Raw genomic sequence first — 19,784 nt, 5'->3', positions numbered from 1 at the left:
TCTATTATAACCCCACTGCTGAAAAAACCTTCTTTAGATCCATCCTGTGCAGCCAACTATCGACCTGTCTCCAATCTCCCCTTCATCTCTAAACTCCTGGAACGTCTGGTCTATTCTCGCCTAACCCGCTATCTCTCTGAAAACTCTCTTCTTGACCCTCTACAGTCTGGTTTCCGACCCCTTCACTCCACTGAAACTGCTCTTACCAAGGTGTCAAACGACCTCCTGAAGGCCAAATCACAAGGAAACTACTCCTTGCTGATTCTCCTGGATCTCTCAGCAGCATTTGACACTGTGGACCACCAGCTTCTCCTCTCCATGCTCAGCTCTCTTGGCCTCAAGGACTCTGTTCTCTCTTGGTTCTCTTCCTACCTCTCTGACCGCTCCTTCAGCGTATCCTTCTCTGGCTCTACTTCCAGTCCCCTACCTCTTAATGTTGGGGTTCCCCAGGGGTCAGTCCTGGGTCCCCTCCTCTTCTCCCTCTATACAGCCCCCATCGGACAGACCATTAGCAGGTTTGGTTTCCAATACCATCTTTATGCTGATGACACCCAGTTATACACTTCTTCCCGTGACGTCTCCCCTGACTTCCTGCAAAATACCAGTGACTGTCTATCCGCTCTCTCTAACACTATGACCTCTCTGTTTCTCAAACTTAATCTCTCTAAAACTGAACTTCTTGTATTTCCTCCCTCTAACAAACCTAAACCCGACATCTCACTCTCAGTCTGTGGTACTAGCATCACTCCTGTGCATCAAGCTCGATGTCTGGGGGTTTTGCTGGACTCTGATCTATCCTTCACTCCCTATATCCAAGCTCTTACTCGCTCCTGTCATCACCATCTCAAAAACATCTCCAGAATCCGCCCATTCCTCACCACTGACACTGCTCAGACTCTGACTGTCGCCTTGATCCATTCCCGTCTTGACTACTGTAACTCCCTACTAATCGGTCTTCCTCTGTCTAAGCTCTCCCCTCTCCAGTCTATCCTGAATGCAGCAGCCAGACTCATCTTCCTCTCCAGCCGCTATACCGATGTCTCTCCTCTGTGCCAGTCACTGCACTGGTTACCCATTAAATCCAGAATCCACTTCAAGCTCCTCACCCTCACCCATAAAGCTCTCCACAACTCTGCCCCTCCATACATCTCCTCCCTCATCTCCACCTACCATCCTTCCCGTGCTCTGCGCTCTGCAAATGATTTAACCTTAACATCTTCCATAATCAGAACATCTCATTCCCGCCTCCAAGACTTCTCTCGTGCTGCACCAATTTTCTGGAACTCCCTACCCAAACACATCAGACTCATACCCAATACCCACAGTTTCAAGCGTGCCCTGAAGATTCATCTCTTCAGGCTCGCTTATAATGTTCCCTAAACTGTTTCCCCCTTCTGTTGTTTCCCTTGCTCTATCTCTGACGGTTCCTGCACTTTATATGTTTACCTGCATCAGACGTTGGCGTTGTTACTGGCTCATCCTGTAATTCTAATTATGTACAATGGCTGGACCATGGACAAATAAAGCACTTATGCCTGGTGTCAACGAAAATGATAGTCTGTAAGCTCCAACGAGCAGGTCTCGTTTATACTCTGTATTTTGTATTTTTGTTATTTTTCTTTACTATGTTCTTATTTATTCCAATTTAACTGCGTATTATGTACCTCTGTACTGTATGCATAGAAAAAAAAGCGCTGCGGAATCTGTTGGCGCTATACAAATAAATTTATTATTATTATTATTATTATTACTATAAACTAGTGAAAGAGAAGCTAAAGATTATGTGTGTGTGGTCAGTAGTCCTGAATATTCATGAGCACCAGCACACTCTGCCCACCGGCTGTTGATTGGCAGTTGTCTAGATATGCTGTCTAAAGGCAGACAGTTGTCAGCAGCCAGAGGGACAACAGTATAATGACTAAACAAAATTATATTAGTAATCCACCATTCTGTTAAGTATTTCGGTCACTAGTTAATACTGCCCTAACAAACAAAAAAAACTGCATAGTGTGAACTGAGGTGTTGGAGTGCTGGTCTATTTCTGCATTTTGTGTTACATGTATGGGGATGTGGCTACCTCCTGTTGGCTTGCACTCCACCCATCTCCTGTGGGTGTTTTAAACAGAGATTAGTTGGGTCCTTCATGCCTAGTTTGTAGGCTTAATGTGAGCCCAAGAGAGGCAACTGCTAGAGAAGGACCATCACTCTGAGGGCACCTTGGCGTGGTGAGATGGCATAATCTGTTTGATCAAATGGTTTGCTAAGAAGCTCATTCTTTAAAAAAATATAATAGTTTTTTATCGTGTGTACACTGGAGTTTGTGTGGTAAGTCCTGGCACTTGAAGGTTGCTGTTGCACTACATTTTTGCAATCCAATTTTGATCCCTTTTTTTATATAATAGAAGTCAATGGAAAAATGGATCAAAATGGATGCACACAAATGCATCCCTTTTTTATCCATTGCATGTGGCTAAATCTCACAAAAAAGATGTTGGGGTGGTTTCAATATGAAGGAATTTTCTATGGAATAATTGTATTTAAATTGTATTGTATGTGGCAACACTAATTGTACTAAGGTCGGAGGGGGGGTAGCATTAATTGTAATGTGAGTGGCAGTAATAATTGTACTGGAGGTGGGTCGCTTTGACAGAAAGTATAGTGTGAATGGGAGGGGTGTATTGACTATATAGTGGATCGATGGCATAATTGTTCTATTGGTGGCTGGTTTACTATTAGGGCCCTTTAATGTAGTTCTCATCAATGAGTAAGTATTTAATAGCTGCATTAACTGTACTGTGTAACGTGGCATTAAGGGTATGTTTACACATTTATGTTTCTAATTGCAACTAATAAAAACAAAGCCAGGAATGGATTTGAAAGTAGGAGAAAGTCCAGTCTTTATAACCAGTTCTAAGAGTCTAACAGCTGTGTCCCCCATAACAACCATTTTTAAATTGTGCTAATGAAGCTAAATAAAAAAATTAAGTAATTTCCCATATATCATGATTAGAGATGAGCGAACCGGGTTCGGGTTCGAGACGATCCCAACCCGAACGTTCGGCATTTGATTAGCTGGGGCTGCTGAACTTGGATAAAGCTCTAAGGTTGTCTGGAAAACATGGATACAGCCAATGACTATATCCATGTTTTCCACATAGCCTTAGGGCTTTATCCAAATTCAGCAGCCACCACTAATCAAATGCCGAATGTTCGGGTTCGGATCGACTCGAGCATGCTCGAGGTTCTCTCATCTCTAATCATGATTAAGAATTTCCTATGTATTTAGGATTTAATTTTGTAGAAACATTGGAAGAAAAAAAGTGAGTCATTTTGCATTTTGGATGCCCATCATTACAATGACGGCCGTTACATTATTTTAATTCAGGTGGAAAAATCGCCTATGGTAAGCACTGTAGCCTTGCAGAGCTGGGGTCCCGGGTTCAAATCCCACCAAGGGCAACATCTGCAAAGAGTTTGTATGTTCTCTCCATGTTCGCGTGGGTTTCCTCTGGGTTCTCCGGTTTCCTCCCACACCCAAAAGCATATAGATAGGTGAATTTAGATCGTGAGTCCTATTGGGGCTAGGAAGCAAGAATTGGCAAAACTATGTAAAGTGCCGCGGAATCTGTGTGGGCTATCAAAATAAAAGCATTATAAGGCAATGTTCACATAACGTCAAAAATAGAGAAAAGACTACTGCTTTTGCAATTTAAAATAATGTCAGTTTTTACCACAATTTAACTGACTGCAATGCAATGCATTGAAGTCAATGGAAAGACGGACGTCCAATGCACAATGTATTGAATAATGAACATGATCATTATTTTCGGACGTCTTTTGCAGCGGACGTTTTTTATTAGTTGTTCACATACAGTTTTTCTTTTGTCACAGTTTTTTCCTCCGCTTTTACTATTAAATTTAATGGACTTTTCAATTAAACCGCACCCAAAGGGCAATTAGTAACTTAAAGGACAAGTGCCATGAAAAACTTTTTCCCAGTAATTTAAGCACATTACAAAGTTATATAACTATGTAATATGCTTCAATCACCTATCTGCCTTTTCCCCCCTCCACCCCCCACCAGGAAGTGTCCTGACTCACACAGACCTGATTACTGTCGTCACCGTCACCAAGCTCTTCTCTCAGCTCCTTCTCCTGTTACACTAGCCTCCCCCCTCCTCTGCCTTGTCAGGTGACTCAGCTTGGTCACCTCCGATTGGCTGAACAACTGCAAGCCATCACTTGTCACATCTCACTTGCTTATCTTCCCTCCGACTGACTCCGGCACATAGGCAGCTCCCCCCTCCCCTCATACCCTCTCTCCTGCTGCCGTGGACTCAGTGAAGGAGTCATGTCACTAGAGAAGATAAGCTGAGCAAGCAGAGTCACCTGACAAGGAGGGGAGGGGGAGGCTGGTGTAACAGGACCTAGAGCAGCCCTCCTGCTGATGACTCATCCTCACAAGAAGGAGCTGCCTGGTGACGGTGGCGGCAGTCATTAGGTCTGTGTGAGTTAGGACACTTCCTGGTGGGGGGTGGAGGGGGGAAAAGACAGGGAAGGGAGGCAGATAGATGATTGAAGCATATTACAGAGTTATATAACTTTGTAATGTGCTTCAATTACTGGGAAAAAGTTTTTCATGGCACTTGTCCTTTAAACTATAATAATGGACCAACAGCCGTCAGGCTAGGCTGCTAAATAACGTCCCTTATTTTAGACCCAAAATGACGGACGTCATTTTTAAAGGAGCCTATGTTTGAACAACTAAAAAAATAATGTTTTTAAACGTAGCCTATGTTTGAACAACTAAAAAAATAATGTTCGTTGTTTGCAAAAGACATCGAAAAATAATTGACATGATCATTATTTTGTTGTCTGCGCAGACAACTTCCGTGATTTAATAAATTGTGTGCATTGGGCAGCCGTCAATCCAATTACTTCAATGCATTCCACTAAAGTCAATTAAAATGTGGTAATGATGGACGTTATATTAAAAAAAAAAAAAAAAAAAAAGCTTTACAGCTTAATCTGTACATAGCTTTTTACCTGTAGAAATTATGTTTTGGTCCTTTGTTTAATCAGAAAGTCAATTAGTATACCAAATCTTAAGACTAAACTGAAATCTGGATATATACTTATTTATGTAAAAAAATAGGTAAACACATTTAAATATTTCTAAGGATATATGCAAGAGTTGGCCAAGAAGCATGATACTGCTGTTGTTTCAACATCCAAACTTTCTAATATTTCTTGGTAAATTTCAGTCTAAAATATCTGACATAATTGACAGGCGCTTATTGGAAAACTATGGTTTGACCTAGACTGACCTATTCTGGGCATTTAGGATGAATTTCTTTATAGATGCTTCCAAGAACTAGAACTAATTCATTTTTTCACTGACAAAGTTGTACAAGAGCTTATATTTTACAGGACAACTTACTAACTTTTGAATTTGGTGCGGTTAAAATAAAAAAAAAAATGCAACTCCACCACTTCCTTAATCGAATTGATAATTATTGATAATAGTGATATACTTATTTTATGCAGTAACACCATGGTGATAATTTTAGTCACTATGGGCACATGTATCAAAGGTGCGCCCTTGCTATACTCAAATTTTTACTTTTTCCATTGCATATGTCAGCGGTAAGTCCGGTCGCCTAATTTATCATGTTTTACACCTAGAAACAGGTGTAAACCATGGCAGAAATCTACACCTGTAGACTTCTGTGCAAGCTGTGTGACAGGCTCAGGTCTAGACTGATTTACTATGAGCCATGTGCCTATTAGTAAAGACCAGTTACGTGATGGCAATATGTGCTCATGGTGTAGCAGTACTATTTAAAGATATAGTAGCCTCTGGGTTTTGAGGCATCACGTGGCAGGCCTATTCAGCCATTCAGGGCAACTGCTAAATGGCTGAGCATGCCTGCTACATCCCATTTTAAAACCTGGAAGCCACCACACTGGGGAATCGAAGCAGTAGTGTATAGGAGCTAGGTTATTTTTTTCTCTCCCCAGGGGTCCTTTACGGACAACACCTTTAATTGCATTGCGGTGATGAGACCCCACCCATCCCTTTGCAAAGCCAGAGACTTTATTGTCAATGTAGGCAGCACTAGAAAACACTGGCTATAAGTATATTCAGTATGGCTCTATATAAGTATAAATACATTACAATCCTGCACTACTTCTTTAGAGAAGAATTGATTAATAAGTTACAGAGATTTCAACTTAACCCTAGATCCTGAAGTTCACTTTTCTGGGAACTCTTTAATGTCTTATAGAAAATTACATTTTTTAAAGAGCAGCCATTGTATTTTGTGCTAACACTCATTATTACCAGAGATGATGAACCTTCCCAAAGTTCAGGGTTGCACGAACCTAAATAATTTGTTTTTGAATCCCACTGTCTGGAGAAGATGGATGCAGCAGGAGGACTGCCTGGAAAACATGGATACAGCCATAGGCATATTTTCCAGGCAGTCCTTGGGCTGCATCCACCTTCTCCAGGTGAAGGGATTCAAATGTCAATTGTTTGGCTTCATGTGAACCCAAACCTTCAGCAGATTTGCTCATCTCTAATTATTACATGTGATTTTAGGCGTTAACATGAGAAATATCACTACGTCTGTCCATTTACTGCTGTATAACTACTGTGTGTAATGAGGGAAGTGTGGGGAGATAAGTAAAAATATTTAATATTATATTTCATATAATATTTAATGGACCGCAAATCATGCATGCTGATCATCAGAGCCAAATAAATGGGAAGTGTGAGGCTGCGACTACATGGTGATTTCAGGTCACACGATCAGGAGAACAATGGGGTCAAAGCTGCAACCCACAAGCTGCTGTAACCAGCAGTTGCAAAATATTTATCCAGGTCAGACTTGCTGTAACGGGACCCTGACGTGACCCTATTCACTTGTATGAGTAAAGGGGTCACGTTACAGGTGGTGCAACATGGAGCTGTAATCCCAGCCATAAACTCATATATCCATTTCACTAGACTCATTCCTGTGATAGCAAAAAGAACATTTTTACTCACTTTTGCTTGTACCCCTTTCAGAAATGCCCTTAGGGGGTGTAGATTTAATAATGGGGAAATTTTGAGGGGGAATTTTAACACAATAGCAACAAAGTAGACAATGAAATAATATAAATAAGAAATAAGTACAAGTAGAAAATGTATCAGGGACCCATTTATGCAAACACTATTCTTGGTGGTGTATGTTTGGGCAAGCCTGGCACAAAAATTGTCATTCCAGAACCTATGTTGGGGTAAATGGTGTTTTATTTTTATCATATTAGTTTGTTTTATCATATTCCGACAACCATAAGTTTATAGCTTTTTGTAAGACAGAGGTGAATGGGGGCTTGCTTTTTTGGGGGTGTAGTTTTTATTGGTACCATTTTGGTAGGGATGGTCCGAACTCTCCGAGGTTCGGGTTCGTATGAACCCGAACGCTCGGCATCAGATTCCCGCTGTCTGCCCGCTCCGTGGAGCTGGTGGATAGAGCGGGAGGACCGCCTGGAAAACTGGGAAACAGCCTATGGCTATGGCTGTATCCCAGTTTTCCAGGCGGTCCTCCCGCTGGATCCGCCCGCTGCACGGAGCGGGCAGACAGCGGGAATCATTACCGAGAGTTTGGGTTTGTACGAACCTGAACCGATCTCGGTTCGGACCATCCCTACATTTTGGGGTACATGTAGCATTTTGTTCACTTTTTAGTAAGAAGAGATAAAAAAAACTAATTTAGTTACTAATAAAAATGAAATGCTATCTTTATTCTTTGGTTCCATCTGATTACAGTGATACCCAATTTATACAGCTTGTTTGTTTTGCACAATAAAATCTATAAAAAAAAAACAAAAAAAAAACTTTTTCTGTCACCATATTCTGACAGCCATAACTTTAGCATTCTTACCATACATTCTTGCTTTTGCCCCCATTTTTCTGTAATAATAAAGGGCTACATCTGTACTGCTGTGCTCTATACCTGTCAGTTACAGCCTGAGGGGCCAAGCCTGGGGCTTTTCCACATAGGCTTCCATAAGAGGCATACTGGGGACCCATATCTGGCTTCTAAGTGCCACAATAGGCTACAGGGGGAGCCCCCTTACCATGTCAAACCTACATATATCGCAGTCTACAGACTGTGACTTCTACAGGGTTGATCTTCCAGCATTGGAGTGCGCTCTGCTAGCTGTGACAGCAGAGCTCCTGCCATGATCATGTGTGTAGTCTGCACAGTTCATCTTAATCATTTTGATGTAATATATCCAGCATGATATTATCTGGCATAATTCAGTTCAAGTGTTTCTGATAAAGCATTAGTGTTGTCACAGAAACCTATGCCCACAGTATGACTAAGTACTGCTAAGCTTGAAAAACCTAACGTTTGCACAAATGCCCACTTTTCCCACAGTTGTTATATTAGAGAACCAGACCACTAATAATGCCAACAACTTATCAGTGTCAGTAGTGCATGCACTCTAACAGCAATGTCAACCACAACAATACTGTTGTGGCTGGTATTAGTCACAAAAAAATATCAAAAGAGTCTGATCATTTGGTGTTAGAATGCAGGTGGCTGAAGAAGTTGGATGCAGCCCTAGGCTTTGTTCATGCACACAATATAATATTTATGTAAAGAACGGATGCTGATTGCAAAGGAATCAGCGTCCGTTCTTTACTGCAGGGGTGGCATTGCACTGAAGTCAATGCAATGCCGCTGCTCTGTTCACACAGCGTTATGTTAATGCTTGTTCTTTAGAATGGGCGTTAAAATAATGTACCTGCCTATTCTTTTTGGACGATGTACACCGAACAGCGTCTGGAAATAATAGCTGCTCACACAATGTAATGTGCGGTGGCGGCCGCACATTACATTGAAGTGAATGGTTAATTGATTTGCGGGCACACCCGACGGCGCCTGCAAATCAATAGTAAAACATTGTTATGCAATGGATGCTGTTAAACATAGTGTGAACATAGCCTTAGGGAGCCTTAGGGTCCTTTTACATGTACAGATAAATAATTAAGCGCTTGTTTAGTGAACAAAAAGCAACAATGTTTTCTTACAAATGATAGGCTTTTAGGCTAGAAGATAAATTGCTAAGTCGTTATTATGATCGCGTTCATAATATATACTCTGAACAACTAGTGTTTACACTGAAAGACTTGTGAGCCATTAACAATGATTTTGAGGTCAGCTCCAAAGATGCAACAAACGAGATACAGTAAGAACAAATTTTTGATTTGTTTGTTGCCATGTTTACGCCAGAAGATTATAACTTAGTTTAACAATAATCTGTCCGTGTAAAAGGCCCTTTAGGGCTGCATCAAACTTCTTCAGCCTGTGGTATTCAAATGCCCACGATCGGACTCGAGCATGCTCAAGTTCTGTTCATCTCTAGTTGCTAATTCATGTCCAGAGCTGAATTCAACACATGGGCAGCACAAAAAGTTCTCTTTAATTGCTCATGTAGTTAGCTGGCCATTTGGACAGCTAAAAGCCATATGGAAGTACCTCCAACACCTTGTGCTGATTCAGCTGCTCTCACACTGTGTATACTGTTACCATCAGCCTGTAAGTATGCAGTGTTTCATGTATTTTCAAATGAAGATTCACACCATCTAATAGAATGTAAAAGTTTATTCTGGAAAGATTTGTAGACATGATATTAGACACTTTAACCACAACGCATTCCTGGCAAAGGCGTTCTCACACTATTTTTTGAAAAATAAACTTAAGAAATGTTGTTGGCATGCATTTGTTCTCACTAGCCAGACATTTAATGTACTGTATGTTTCTCCATAAAAAGTGATTTCTGACAATCAGACGCTGACAATAACAGCAGCCCTTTAAATGTTAAGTGTGTTCAAATAAGGGGTTTCTAATTATATACAATCGGGTAGATTTATCAAACATGGTGTAAAATGAAACTGGCTCAGTTGCCCCTAGCAACCAATCAGATTCCACCTTTCACTTTCCAAAGAGTCTGTGAAAAATGAAAGGTCAAATCTGATTGGTTGCTAGGGGCAACTGAGCCAGTTTCACTTTACACCATGTTTGATAAATCTCCCCCAATGTTACTAGTTACTTAGTGCTCATAGATAGATAGATTTTTACATCATATGGACAAGCAGTAATCGTTCAAATATAATTGCACTTGTTCATATTGAGTTTTCTAATGGCGACCTTTGTTGCAAGAGCAAATAACCTCAAAATTTAGGTTCGCACACAGTAAAATAATACCAAAGTGCGGTAGTAATTTTGAGTAAACAATAAAACAATGTGTGAACAGGTTAAAAAAGGGCTGTATTTTGCAAAAGCAAGTAGTAAATAATAAGTATGGTCATTACTTGAACGGTCGCAATCAATTACGGTTGTTATTCTATATGGTGTGTGTCTTGCGTGCCTATTTCCCATCGACTTCAATAGAGCACAATATTACATGACACAGTGGGTAGCTGTCCCCTCTGTGGGTGCTGAGGCCTGACATCTAAGTACTTCTAGTATACCATACCAGGGTGTGTTATTGGAGTGGAGTGCTCTCAATACACTTTAAGGCTAGGTTCAGACTATGTAACTGTGCGGCTGTATTTGCGGCTGTAATTGTGCGGCGGTATTTTTGGTGGTTCATGCGTACGCTGGAAAGTATACGATATACGGCTGCATAGTGCACGGCCCGATCGTAAACGGACCCGTAAAAAATGAACAAGACCATTGTTTGTGGCTGGAAATGCGGCCGTGGATTGACAGGTGGTCCGTACGGAGTACTTCAAAAATAGCCGGCAATGATGCCAAATGCCGATGCCTCTCATGGTTAATATATTGAATTAATAAAACACATTTTCGTTGTAATAAAGTCCCTTTCATTGTTCAATAATTAAATTTAAACGATTCCATCATTTTGCAATTAAATATACTGTTAAAATAAATATATATATATAAATAAATGTATATTTATATATATATTTATTTTTTGACAGTATATTTAATTGCACAATGATGGATTCGTTTAAATTAAATTATTGAACAACGAAACTGATTTTATTTCAACGAAAATGTTTTTTATTAATTAAATATTAATTAGTACAGGAAGCTCCAGTAAGCCGTTAATTCATATTGCCGGCAATAGAGCATTCTGTACTAATCAACACTTTACTTCAATTAAAACATCAAATGTTTCTTCTAATTATGTTATCACAATAGCATTATTAGAAGAAACATTTAGAATTATATGTGCGCTCAGCTGATTGGCTGATCGGCTGAGCGCACATATAATTAGCGGGTCCGCAGCACAGTGACTTCATTGTGCTGCGGACCAGCGAAGAGACAACATCGGGGTGAGTATAGAGCTCTCCCCACCTCCTCGCCAGCACTGCACCCCTCCCAGCAAGGAAGGGGGGTCACCTAACCCCTTCCTTGCTGGGATGGGTGCAGTCTGACATCAGTCTGGCCCCCAAGGGGTTAAGGGGGATGCAATACATCCTCCCTTAACCCCTTGGGGGCCAGACTGTAAGCAGCGATCTGTAAAGATGCTGCATACTGTAAGGAGCACAACACCGCTCACAATGATGGGTGTTGTGCTCCTGTTTGTGTGTTTTTTGTGTGTTTCTCCCTTTTTGTTTTTCAGATATCGGTATCCTGGGTATTACATCGGATTCCGTGGACTACGTTGATGACCAGCGGTTGTTTGTTGTTTTTTTTTTTATAAAATGGTCAATGAGGGGTGTGGGGGTGTTTTTATTTGAATAATTATTTTTTTTTTATTTGTGTCTTGTCTTTATTTCTTTACTTTATAGACTTAGTAGTGGAAGCCGTCTAATAGACGGAATCCATTACTAAGTTGGGGCCTAGTCTTAGCCGGTATAAAATGGCTAACACTAACCCCCCATTATTACCCCAGTACCCAATGCCAGCAGGGGTACTGGGAAGAGCCGGGTGCCAGTGGTCCCGGAGCGTCAAAATTGGCGCTCCTGGACCGGGCGGCAGCAGGCTGGTAAGATTTAGGCTGGGGAGGGCCTAAACCAATGGCTCTTCCCACCCTGGTGTTACCAGGCTGCTGTCGTTTGGTTTTTAACCCGGCTGGTTATAAAAATAGGGGGGACCCTATGCGTTTTTTTTTAAATTATTTATTTATTTAAAAAAAAACTGGTGCTGGGAGGGGTGCAGTGCTGGGGAGGGGGTGGGGAGAGCTCTATACTCACCCCGATGTTGTCTCTTCGCTGGTCCGCAGCACAATGAAGTCACTGTACTGCGGACCGGCTCTTTATATGTGCGCTCAGCCGATCAGCCAATCAGCTGAGCGCATATATAATTCTAAATGTTTCTTCTAATAATGCTATTGTGATAACATAATTAGAAGAAACATTTGATGTTTTAATTAAAGTAAAGTGATGATTAGTACAGAAAGCTCTATTGCCGGCAATATGAATTAACAGCTTACTGGAGCTTCCTGTACTAATTAATATTTAAGTAATAAAACACATTTTCGTTGAATATAAAATCAGTTTCGTTGTTCAATAATTTAATTTAAACGAATCCATCATTGTGCAATTAAATATACTGTCAAAAAATAAATATATATATATAAATATACATTTATTTATATATATATTTATTTTAACAGTATATTTAATTGCAAAATGATGGAATCGTTTAAATTTAATTATTGAACAATGAAAGGGACTTTATTACAACGAAAATGTGTTTTATTAATTCAATATATTAACCATGAGAGGCATCGGCATCGGCATACTGCAGAGGATCGCAAACCCCGGTAATAGCAATTCATGTAAACTGTTTCCCTGCTTTCCCAGATGCATCCAGAGGTGTTTGCATCACTTTCTTAAGATTTTATTTGTTATTTTTAGTTGAACCAGATTCCCAAGTAAATGACCGTATGTTTTCAGCCGCATGTCTACTTTTTCCAACGGCCGTAGTTTCATCCGCACATTTACAGCCGCATAAAAAATACAGCCGCACACATACATAGTGTGAACATAGCCATAGTTCACACTACGTATATTTCAGTCAGTATTGCAACCAAAACCAGGAGTAGATTAAAAACACAGAAAGGCTCTGTTCACACAATGGTGAAATTGAGTGGATGGCCCCCATTTAATGGCAAATATTTGCTGTTATATTGAAATAATGGCAGTTATTTACTGTTATATGGCAGCCATCCACTCAATTTCAACATTGTGTGAACAGATCATTTCTGTGTTTTTAATCCACTCCTGGTTTTGGTTGCAATACTGACTGAAATATACGTAGTGTGAACGCAGCCTAAGCTTTCACAAAACACTTGCTCAAGTATTAAAATTCAAAATACTTTTTTCCCATATATCATATTAAAAAACAAAACAAAAAACATATTGAGAAACATCAGAACCATTATAATATGTTATTTATCCTGCATGGTAAGCATCACCAGAGAAAAAACACTTAATGCCAAAGATGCTTTTTTTTGGCCACTAAATTTTCAATTAGTGTGGATTAAAGAAGTCCAGCAAAAAAAAAAAAAAGGAAATATTTTAAAGCATGCCCCCACAGCTTTCACTGCTCCTTGAAAGTCACTGCACCACTGATGCATGAGCCGGGTACGTGAAGTTGGAGCAACAGGAGCTAAAGGAGACCGCCATTTGTTAGAGATCAGTAAGGCAGCGCTACAGGGGCATGGGGATGGGTAAGCATACATTCTTTATTATGTTCCCTCAAGTCGGAAAGAAGGAAGTCTGAAAACGTTTTACCTTAAAATGAAAAACAGAAATGTTTCTTAAGACATAAATGTGATTTCCAACAGATGTTGAAGTTTTTTTTTGTGACGTTTTAGACATTCGTGTCTCAGCTGGTTTAGAATTTGTTTCCACCTTTAATCCATCAACTGAACTGAATCATGGACTGGCACGGTAAAAAACACAGTCTTGGAAAATATCACATGATATTACAACTGTAAGAAAAGTCGGGATTTAAAAAAAAAAAGGGGGGGGGGGAATAGTGATAGCTGGCGTGACCGATCATAGTTTGTGGCTTTTTTTATGCAGACACCTGTAATGGTAGACATGTGTGGCATGTACGAACTCCTGACATCTCACCGTTTTTTCCATGGTACATTATGTTTGCATTAGGTTCTTCTTGAATATGCACCTTTGCTGTAAATTTTATTCTTTTCTGCAATTTGTATCCATAAACTATGTTTTATGCAAAGTTGCATGAAAATTGTGGTATTAATAATATTTTTATGAAGAGTATGCTATACATTCTCAACTGTAGATTTTGGTACCTTATTAGTCATTTGTGGTCTACATTATATCCATATATGTCCATCGCTTCTCGGCCTTTTGGCTAAGATCAAGTGTAGTATCTGTTCTTATCAGTTTAATATCGGATACGTATATTAAATGGATTTTTAGAACAGAGAGATGGTAAAAGACTGTCCTCTGTCCTCTCCAGGCATTGACCTGGTATTGCAGTGCTTCCAAGTTCAGTGCACACAAAAAAGAAAAAAGGGACTTTTTTGCAATGTGTGTTAATAAGCTGTCTGGCCCTGTTCCCCCTCCCTGGAAGTTAAATAAAGTATACATACCAAATCACTGTCGACCCAGTCCTTTTCTCCCGAGGGCCATCTTGATTCGATGTCGTCACAGCAGGGGGCGGTACTGGTCTCCTTCCTCTTCACTGTCTTCCACAGCAGTGAATAGGAAAGGAAAAGGCTGCTAATGCACATGCGCACTAGCAGCCTTTTCATTGGCTGGAGCGCATCACATGGCTTCCAGCTAGTTCAGCCTTTTCTCTCCCATTCACTGCACCCAGACCCGGAAGTGAGGACGGTGGCCAAAGATGGCAGGGACACGGCCGGCGGGAAATTTGAACGCGATTGTCACAGGTGGGATGGTAAGTATATTTTCTGTGTATGTCTATGTGTTTTGTTTTTTTTTGGGGGGGGGGGGGGGCTGCCGCACTACCCCTTTAATTCCTACTTTTTACAACTTGCTACTGTTGGGATTTTATAGCTCCATTACGTTTCCTTCTTATTTTTTTCTGTAGCCACCTTTAACCCCTTCCCGCATAATCACATACAGGCGCGTCCATTTCTGTAATGCCTTTCCACATATGGACATGTTAACTTGTCCTCGGATGAAATGGGAACAGGAGCTGTGCTTGTGCCATTTGCAATGGTTCCCGGCTTTCAGTGATAGTCGGGCATCCACCGCAACTGCCAGGAATCGAGCCACGCTCCAATCCCGGCAGTTAACCCTATATATGCTGCAGTCAGTGCGATCCCAGCATCTTAAGAGAACACAGAGAATTTACTACTAACCTAAAGTACAATATGCCTTAAAAAACCCTCAATCTCAGAATCGCTTGGATAAGTTAAAGCATCACGAAGCTAGAACTGCATAAATTGTCAGATTTGAAAAATGGGCTATGGTCCTTAAGGCCAAAATCAGCCCCGTTCTGAAGGGGGTTAATAAAAACTTAACTAAGAAAAAATAAGAAGAAATACTAAAGAGGCCATAGAATTTAAAGAAAGAGTCAACCAGTTAAGTCAACCAGTTAAATAAAGAGTCAACCAGTTGATCAGCAGAAGTGCTGGAAGTTGTGCCCCCCCGATCTGATATTGATTTCTTTTTCAAAGCATAGGTCAATTATATGAAAGTCTTGGAAAACACCATGAAATATTCAAACATAGTAAGTACAAAATAATCAGCCATTAGTTGTGACAGAAAATACACAGACGGCTGAAAGAGATATTGAAAAGAACTATGACTGTCGAAGGAAAATAGGGCCAGAACCTTACTATTTAAAACCACATGTATAAGGTAACATTGCTGGCTAACAAAGTTCACAGATCCTTGACAGAAAGCAGTTTTGGTTTGTAATTTGAATTACACATTTTACAGACTTTAAAGGGGTGGTGTCATTATGAAAACTAGGTCTAAACTAATGCATTATGTGAAATTAAACATATTCATACAAGCATTTCTAACATAGTAACATAGTTAAGGTTTTTCAAGAAAAGCATCCAGATCTCCCTTGAACTTATTTAATGAATCAGTCATGACAACATCATGTGGCAGAGAGTACCATAGATAGAGATGAGCGAACCAGACGGATTTCTGGTTCGTATGAATCAGAAATCTCGGCGGCTGACTCCCGCTGTCTGCCGGCTCTGTGCAGCGGGTGGATACATAGTAAGGAACGCCTGGAAAACTGGGATACAGCCATTGGCATTGGCTGTATCCCAGTTTTCCAGGCGTTCCTTACGATGTATACACCCGCTGCACGGAGCCGGCAGACAGCGGGAGTCAGCCGCCGAGATTTCTGATTCATACGAACCAGGAATCCGTCTGGTTCGCTCATCTCTAACCATAGTCTCACTGCTTGTACAGTAAAGAATCCACATCTGTGCTGATGGGGAAACCTTCTTTCCTCTAGACGTAGAGGATGCCCCCTTGTGATGGTTACAGACCTAGGAGTAAAAATATCACTAGAAAGATCTCTGTACTGTCCATTCATATATTTGTACATTGTGATCAGATCGCCTCTAAGACCCCAAGCTTGATAACTTGGTACCCACCCATTCCCTCAATGACCTTGGTCGCCCTCCTCTGCACCTGCTCCAGTTCAGCCATGTCCTTTTCCTATACCGATGTCCGAAACTGTACACAGTATTCCATGTGTGGTCTGACCAGTTATTTATAAATAGGAAAAAATATATTCTTATCTTTAGCATCTATACCTCTTTTGATGCATCCCATTATTTTATTAGCCTTGGCAGCTGCTGCCTGGCGCTGATCACTAACATTAAGTTTACTGTCCCCCAATACCCCCAGGTCCTTTTCAGAAGCAGTTTTACCCAGAGTTTTATTATTTAGCACAGAACTGTACTTATTATTTCTACGGCCTAAATGCCTAACCTTAACCCCTTCGTGCTGCAGCTAGTTTGGGCCTTAATGACCAGGCTAATTTTTCAAAATCTGACCTGTCTCACTTTATGCTCTTATAGCTCAGTGATGCTTTAACGTATGCTAGCGATTCTGAGATTATTTTTTCGTCACATATGGCACTTTATGTTAGTGGCAAAATTTGGTCACTAATTTGTGTGTTTTTTGTGAAAAACATCAAAATATCATGAAAAATTAGCATTTTATGAACTTTGAAATTCTCTGCTAAATTAGTTAATAAGTCACATTACCAATATGTCTTCTTTATTCTGGCATAATTTGGTAAACATATTTTACTTTTTTAGGGTGTTATGGGGCTTAGAAATTTATCAGCAAATTATCACATTTTCGTGAAAGTTTCCAAAACTGATTTTTTTAGGGACCACTTTTTTTTAAATGGATTTAGAAGTCTGGTATCCTGAAAACCCCCATAAGTGACACACCTTAAAGAATTAATCTAGGGGTATAATGAGCATTTTAACCCTACAGGGGCTGGAGGAAAGTATTCACAATTAGGCAGTAAAAAAATGGAAAATTTTCCAATAATATATACGTTTAGATTAAAGTTTCTCATTTTCAAAAGGAACATGAGAGAAAAAGCACCCCAAAATTTGTAATGCAGGTTCTCTTGAGTACAACGGTACCCCATATGTGGGCGTAAACCACTGTATGGGCACACAGCCGGGCTCAGAAGGAAGGGAGCGCCAATTCGTTTTTTCAATGCAGATTTTGCTGAAGAAGTTTCGGAGCGCCAGGTGCGTTTGCAGTGCCCCTGTAGTGTCAGCAGAGAGAAAACCCCCCATAAGTCACCCCATTTTGGAAAGTGCACCCCTCAAAGAATTCATCTTGGTGTGTGGTGACCATTTTGACCCCACAGGTATTACAGGAAAGTATTCAAAATAAGACAGTAAAAATGAAAACCTCGAATTCTTCCAATAATATGTTCGTTTAGTTTGAAATTTCTCAATTTCACGAGGAACAAGAGAAAAAAAGTACCCGAAAATTTGAAACCGCAGGTTCTCCTGAGTACAATGGTACCCCATATGTGGGCGTAAACCACTGTATGGGCACACAGGAGGGCTCAGAAGGGAAGGAGCGCCAATTAGCTTTTTCAATGCAGATTTTGCTGCAGAAGTTTCCGAGCGCCAGGTGCGTTTGCAGTGCCCCTGTAGTGCCATCAGAGTAAAATCTAGCCATAAGTCACCCCATTTTGGAAAGTGCACCCCTCAAAGAATTCATTTTGGGGTGTGGTAAGCATTTTGACCCCATAGGTATTAGAGGAAAGTATTCAAAATTAGACAGTAAAAATGAAAAACTAAAATTTTTCCAATATTATGTTCTTTTAGTTTGAAATTTCTCAATTTTATGAGGAACAAGAGAAAAAAAGTACCCCAAAATTTGTAACGCAGGTTCTCCTGAGTGAAAAGGTACCTCATATGTGGGCATAAACCACTGCATGGGCACCCAGTAGGGCTCAGAAGGAAAGGAGCGCCAATTAGCTTTTTTAATGCAGATTTTGCTGAAGAAGTTTCCGAGCGCCAGGTGCGTTTGCAGTAACCCTGTAGTGCCAGCAGAGTAAAATCTCCCAATAAGTCACTCCATTTTGGAAAGTACACCCCTCAGAGAATTCATTTTGAGGTGTGGTGAGCATTTTGACCCCACAGGTATTAGAGGAAAGTATTCAAAATTAGACAGTAAAAATGAAAAAAAACAAATTTTTCCAATAATATGTTCCTTTAGTTTAAAATTTCTCAATTTCACGAGGAACAGGAGAGAAATGTCACCCCAATATATGTAATGCAGGTTCTCCTGAGTAGAACGGTACCCCATATGTGGGCATAAACCACTGTATGGGCACACAGCCGGGCTCAGAAGGGAAGGGGCGCCAATTAGCATTTTCAGTGCAGATTTTTCTGAAGAAGTTTCTGAGCGCCAGGTGCGTTTGCAGAGACCCTGTAGTGTCAGCAGAATAGATTCCCCCCAAAAGTCCCCCCATTTTGGAAAGTGCACCCCTCAAAGAATTCATCTTGGGGTGTGGTGACCATTTTGACCCCACAGGTATTAGAGGAAAGTATTCAAAATTGGCCAGTAAAAATGAAAAACTCGAATTTTTCCAATAATATGTTAGTTTAGTTTGAAATTTCTCAATTTGACGAGGAACAGGAGAGAAAACGTACCCCTAAATCTGTAACGCAGGTTCTTCTGAGTAAAACGGTACCTCATATGTGGGCATAAACCACTGTATAGGCACACAGCAGGGCTCAGAAGGGAAGGAGTGCCAATTTACTGGAGCAAAACCGCAGCTAGTAATGGTTATTAGAATAGCGCAGTTACTAAAATAAAATAAAAAAAATGAGATTACAGGTAAAGTGGACAGTCTGGGGTGACAATGGGCAACCTGAGGTGGTTCCAGGTAATCTGGGGTGGTTACGGACAACATGGGGTGGTCACGGGCAACTTGCTGTGGTTACGGCAACCTGGGGTGGTTACAGGCAACATGGGGTGGTTACGGGCAACCTGCAGTGCTTACAGACAATCTGGGGTGGTTACGGGCAACGTGGGGTGGTTACGGGCAATGTGGGGTGGTTACGGATAAACTGAAGTGCTTATAGGTAATCTCGGGTGGGTACCTGTAATCTGGCATGGTTACCGCAATCTGGAGGGGGTCATTGGCAATTTGGGGTGGTCAGAGGCAACGTGCGGTGGTCAGAGGCAACGTGCGGTGGTCGGAGGAAACCTGTGGTGGTCAGAGGCGACGTGGCATGGTCAGAGGCGATGTGTCGTGGTCAGAGGTGACGTGGCGTGGTCAGAGGCGACA

The 19,784-nt window shown here is 40.9% G+C and overlaps 1 protein-coding gene and 1 pseudogene across 2 annotated transcripts in view; one reads left to right on the top strand and one right to left on the bottom strand.

The window, feature by feature from the left end:
- NT5DC1 (5'-nucleotidase domain containing 1) overlaps positions 1-19,784 on the bottom strand; it is a 205,785-nt gene that overhangs the window by 85,147 nt on the left and 100,854 nt on the right. The gene's annotated exons all lie outside the window — the stretch shown is intronic.
- LOC138796147 (U2 spliceosomal RNA) lies at positions 14,344-14,516 on the top strand (annotated as a pseudogene).

This window comes from Dendropsophus ebraccatus, chromosome 6 (assembly GCF_027789765.1).
Source record: "Dendropsophus ebraccatus isolate aDenEbr1 chromosome 6, aDenEbr1.pat, whole genome shotgun sequence".
NCBI classification, from domain to species: Eukaryota; Metazoa; Chordata; class Amphibia; order Anura; family Hylidae; genus Dendropsophus; species Dendropsophus ebraccatus.
Note: the sequence above shows the minus strand (reverse complement) of the source record. Positions and strands in the feature narration are given on the sequence as shown.